Consider the following 5,496-nt stretch of genomic DNA (forward strand, 5'->3'; position numbering starts at 1 on the left):
TGTTCTTTTTACGCTTTTTATTTAATTGATTTCAGGACTTTCATGACCAGAGGAGCAAACACACCACTGGTACCCCCGTTTGAAGACCCTGAATCCGCATTGAAAAGAAAAAAAGGGAAGGACGTGGAAAGTTCAAGCACACCAAAGAAATCACCATTGTCCAACTTGAAGACTGTGTTTGGGAAAAAGAAGAGCAGTAAATCAGGAGCTTCTAGCGCTTCTTTGATAATTGAGGAGCCAATTCAAGAAGATATTGGATACGAGACCAAGAAGAGGAGACAATGTACGAGCAAGAAACCGAGTCGGAGGAAGAGTTAGCGTTCACTATGGCTAACATTGATGAAATCCCCGTGGGAGAATGGAAGAAGAGGATGCGCGACGACCATGGCCCGGGACTTGTGCAACCCGCAATTCCCGCGACTACTACCTTCGAGCTAAAAGGTCATATCCTAGCTTCACTCAAGGAAATACCTTTCTATGGGAAAGATCATGAAGATGCCTACAAACATTTGGATGAAGTAAATGATGTTGCTGATTACTTCAATATTCCAAATGTAACTCGCGAAACTCAACTACTTCGTATGCTTCCAGTAACCTTCAAGGGTGCTGCTAAAGACTGGCTCAAGTCACTTCCCCCCGGATCAGTCACTACTTGGGCTAGAATGAAGGAAGAATTTATTGATCACTTTTGCCCACCATCCAAAATAGCCAAACTAAAGAAGGCCATTGCAAACTTTGAACAACAAGCTGGAGAGTCTTTATATGAAGCATGGGAGAGGTACAAAGGTCTGCTAAGAAACTGCCCACACCATGATCTAAACAGCCAGCAAGAAGTTTCCATCTTCTATGATGGAGTCAATGTCACAACCCGGCAATTGCTAGACTCGCAAGGCCCACTTACAAAGAAGCCACCCCCGGTGATTAAAGAATTGATTGAAGAATTCTCTAAACACTCTAGAGAATACCACAACCCTAGGAATGATGTCACGAGGGGAGCCGCGTATGCTGCCACTGAAGATTTATCCGCGGTCATGGCCATGTTAAAAACCATGGATAGAAGAATGGACAAAATGGATCAAACTATCCATGCTATTCGGGTGGGTTGTGAAAACTGCAATGGACCTCACCTCACTAGAGATTGCGATTTGGATGAGAATGGCAACAAGAAGGCACAAGCATGCTATTTGAGCGGTGACAGGTATGATGAGGACTGGCGCAAACAAAAGAAAGAGTGGCTGCCTTATGAAGAGTACAAGAAGGCCAAGTATAGACAAAAAGGGAGAGGCTTTTATCAAAAGGAGGATCCGGTGCAAGAGAGGAAGCCAAGCTTGGAAGATATGCTTACTAAATTTGTGGCTGCTTCCGAGAAAAGACATAGTGACCATGATGCTGCTATCCAAGAAACAAGAACCATGCTCAGGAACCAGCAAGCATCCATCCACAACATAGAAACACAGCTTGGGTAACTTGCTCAACAACTAAACCAAAGGTCACCGGGTGAGCTTCCTAGCAAAACCGAGAACAACCCACGAGGCGCACAAGTAAACATTGTCACAACGAGAAGTGGGAAGATCATCACTCCCCTGGCCCCCATTCGAACTGAAGCAACCAGGGACTCGCAGAAGGAAGGAATGAAAGAACAAGCAGAAAACCAAGATTCACAATCTGAGAGTTCTACTCGCCGAGCAGGACCAATGGACTCGGCGAGTACCCCAGCTAAAACGAATGAACAGCCTCCCTTGAAGCCATACCAGCCTCCAATGCCATACCCAGCCCGAGCCAAGAAAGAGAAGCAGGAAGAGGAATATCAGAAGTTTCTAGACCACATTAAAACTCTTCAAATCAACATTCCTTTCATTGAATCCGTCATGCAAATGCCCAAGTATGCTAAGTTCCTTAAGGAACTCCTCACCAACAGAAGAAAGATGGAGGAAGTGCAGAAGGTAGTGCTTAATGAGAACTGCTCCACCGCAATGCTAAACAAGTTACCAAAGAAGAAGGGTAATCCGGGGAGCTTAACTTTACCTTGCCAATTTGGCAACTTGGCTGCAATTCATGCCTTAGCTGATTCTGGAGCAAGTGTGAACCTTATGCCATACTCGTTCTTTAAGAAGCTAGACCTCCTGGAGCCAAGGCCAATTCGAATGGCAATTCATTTGGCAAACAAGACTGTCACCTTCCCAAGAGGCATTTGTGAAGATTTGCTAGTGAAAGTGGACAAATTTGTCTTCCCGACTGATTTCATCATTCTAGACATGGAGGCGGATCCGCAAGTGCCAATTATCCTTGGAAGGCCCTTCCTCAACACAGCTAGCGCTATCGTAGATATGAGAGATTCTAAGCTCACATTGTGAGTTGGGGACGATTCAGTAACATTCGGGGTAGACCAAGCCATGAAGTACTCAAGGAGTAGTGACGACACGGCTTTCTCAATCGACATGCTCGACGAACTATTGGAAGAAGACATACCTGAAGATTCCAGCAAGTTTGCAGCTTTGGATGAAGCATTTGACCCAGAAAAGGACTTACTAGAGATTGAAAGACTGTTGGAAGAAGCGGAGTATGAAGAAATAAAGAAGCAATCTGAGAGCCCTACTCGCCGAGTAGACCCGATCTACTCGCCGAGTACATCTGAAGAAAAGCCAGAAGTCGTGAATGCAGCTACCAACTCGCCGAGTACCAAACCTGCACTCGGCGAGTCCGTCACTAAGCACAACCAATTGGAGCTTAAAACACTACCTGACCATCTGGAGTATGCCTTTCTGGAAGAAGGAAATCAGAAGCCTATGATCATAGCCTCGGACCTATCCAAGACGAAAAAGGAAGAACTTGTACACGTGTTGAAGAAAAGGAAAAGAGCCATCGCATGGAGCATCTCCGACATCAAGGGAATAAGCCCATCCTATTGCTCTCACAAAATCAATTTAGAAGAAGGAGCAAGGCCGGTGGTGCAACATCAAAGACGATTGAACCCGAACATGCAAGAAGTCGTCAAGAAGGAGGTGGTCAAGCTCTTAGATGCAGGAATCATCTACTCCATTTCCGATAGTCCATGGGTGAGTGCGGTCCAAGTGGTGCCCAAGAAAGGAGGAATGACGGTCATCACCAACGAAAAGAACGAGTTAATTCCAACGCGAACGGTAACCGGTTGGCGAGTGTGCATCGATTATCGAAAGCTAAACGATGCCACTCGCAAAGACCATTTCCCCCTTCCTTTCATAGATCAAATGTTAGAGAGACTATCGGGCCATAGCTATTGCTGCTTTCTAGATGGGTTTTCAGGGTATTTTCAAATACCCATAGACCCAATGGACCAAGAAAAGACCACCTTCACATGCCCAAGTGGGACTTTCGCCTATAGACGCATGCCTTTTGGACTATGCAATGCACCTGCGACATTTCAAAGGTGCATGACCGCCATATTCCATGATATGGTGGAAAAGTTCATGGAGGTCTTTATGGATGACTTTTCTGTATTCGGATCTTCTTTCCATGACTGCCTCACAAATCTTGACTCAATGCTTGCTAGGTGTGAGAAAACCGACTTGGTCCTAAATTGGGAAAAATGTCACTTCATGGTCAAGGAGGGTATAGTTTTGGGACACAAAGTCTCTAAAAAGGGAATTGAGGTGGATCGGGCAAAGATAGACACCATTGCCAAATTACCCCCACCAACTAATGTGAAGGGCATTAGGAGTTTTTTGGGACACGCAGGTTTTTACCGGCGTTTTATAAAGGATTTTTCCAAAATCACGAAACCTCTAACACAATTATTACTAAAAGATGCACCCTTTAATTTTACTAAAGAGTGTTTAGAGGCATTTGAATTTCTAAAGGAAAAATTAACTAATGCCCCGATCATTATAGCACCAAATTGGAACTTACCCTTTGAGATCATGTGTGATGCTAGTGACTATGCACTAGGAGCGGTCCTTGGTCAAAGGGTTGATAAGCACTTTCAACCCATCTATTATGCAAGCAAGACCTTAAACCCCGCCCAAGAGAATTATACTACTACTGAAAAAGAATTGTTAGCCGTGGTTCATGCTTTTGACAAGTTTCACCCTTATTTGGTTTTATCTAAAACCACTATTTTTACTGAGCACTCGGCTATCAAGTATTTGTTTTCCAAACAGGATGCCAAGCCAAGACTAATACAATGGGTGCTACTTCTTCAAGAATTCGATATAGAGCTACGAGACAAGAAAGGAATGGAGAATGTAGCGGCCGATCATTTATCTAGGCTCGAGAACCCGCAATTGCAAGAAGATAAGGATGGCGAAGACTTTCCGGATGAATACATTATGGTGTCCGTGGGAGAGGAGCCATGGTTCACCGACATAGCTAACTATTTAGCTACAAATTATGTCCCGAAGGATTATAGTAGTCAACAAAAGAAGAAATTCTTTGCGGAGATTAAATATTACTTTTGGGACGATCCATACCTCTTCCGAAGCTGTGCAGATGGAATTATAAGAAGATGTGTGTTCGGGAAGGAAAGCCGAAGAATACTAGAACATTGCCATAGCGGGCCCACGGGAGGACATCATGGAGCACACTATACCGCAAAGAAGATCTTTGACATTGGGTTCTATTGGCCTACAATCTTCAAATATGCAGCTAAATATGTCAAAGAATGTGATGCTTGTCAAAGGGTGGGAAACATTTCATCTCGAAATGAAATGCCACAACATAGCATTCAAGTGTGCGAGGTGTTCGACGTATGGGGCATTGACTTCATGGGACCTTTTCCCACATCCAAAGGAAACAAGTACATACTAGTGGCGGTCAATTATGTCTCAAAATGGGCGGAGGCGCAGGCTTTACCTACAAATGACGAACGGGTAGTGGTACGATTCTTAAAGAAACTATTCTCCCGGTTTGGTGTTCCGAAGGCCTTAATTAGTGACCGAGGCACACACTTTGCCAATGATCAATTGGAAAAGGTGCTCAAGAAGTATGGGGTGACCCAAAAGTTATCCACGTCATACCATCCACAAACAAGTGGACAAACTGAAGTGACCAATCGAGCCTTGAAGCGTATTTTAGAGAAGTCGGTGGGAAGCAACCGCAAGGAATGGTCGGACAAATTGGATGACGCGCTATGGGCATTTCGTACCGCTTTCAAAACACCTATTGGTACTACACCATATAGGTTAGTTTATGGAAAGCAATGCCATTTACCGGTTGAGATCGAGCATAAGGCATATTGGGCTTTAAAGAGATGCAACTTCGATATAGAAGAATTGAAGACCAACCGTTTGATGCAAATGAATGCCCTTGAAGAACTCCGAAATGATGCTTATTCTAGTTCGTGGCTCTATAAAGAAAAGACCAAGAGATGGCATGATAAAAGAATCAAGAGCAAAGACATCCATGAAGGCCAAAAAGTATTGCTTTTCAATTCCCGATTAAAAATTTTCTCGGGCAAACTTAAATAAAGGTGGGATGGTCCCTTTTTGGTCAAGACGGTGTTTCCACACGGGGCTATAGAAT

The 5,496-nt window shown here is 44.1% G+C and overlaps 1 non-coding gene across 1 annotated transcript; it reads right to left on the reverse strand.

Annotated features, from left to right (window-relative positions):
- Nucleotides 1–710: 710 nt before the first annotated feature.
- Nucleotides 711–817, reverse strand: LOC145044455 (small nucleolar RNA R71). The gene has a single exon (XR_013681406.1). It is a non-coding gene; the product is annotated as a small nucleolar RNA R71 (small nucleolar RNA).
- Between the last annotated feature and the right edge of the window lie 4,679 nt (nt 818–5,496).

The sequence above is a fragment of the Lactuca saligna genome, chromosome 4 (assembly GCF_052625555.1).
Source record: "Lactuca saligna cultivar CGN05327 chromosome 4, ASM5262555v1, whole genome shotgun sequence".
Lineage (NCBI taxonomy): Eukaryota > Viridiplantae > Streptophyta > Magnoliopsida > Asterales > Asteraceae > Lactuca > Lactuca saligna.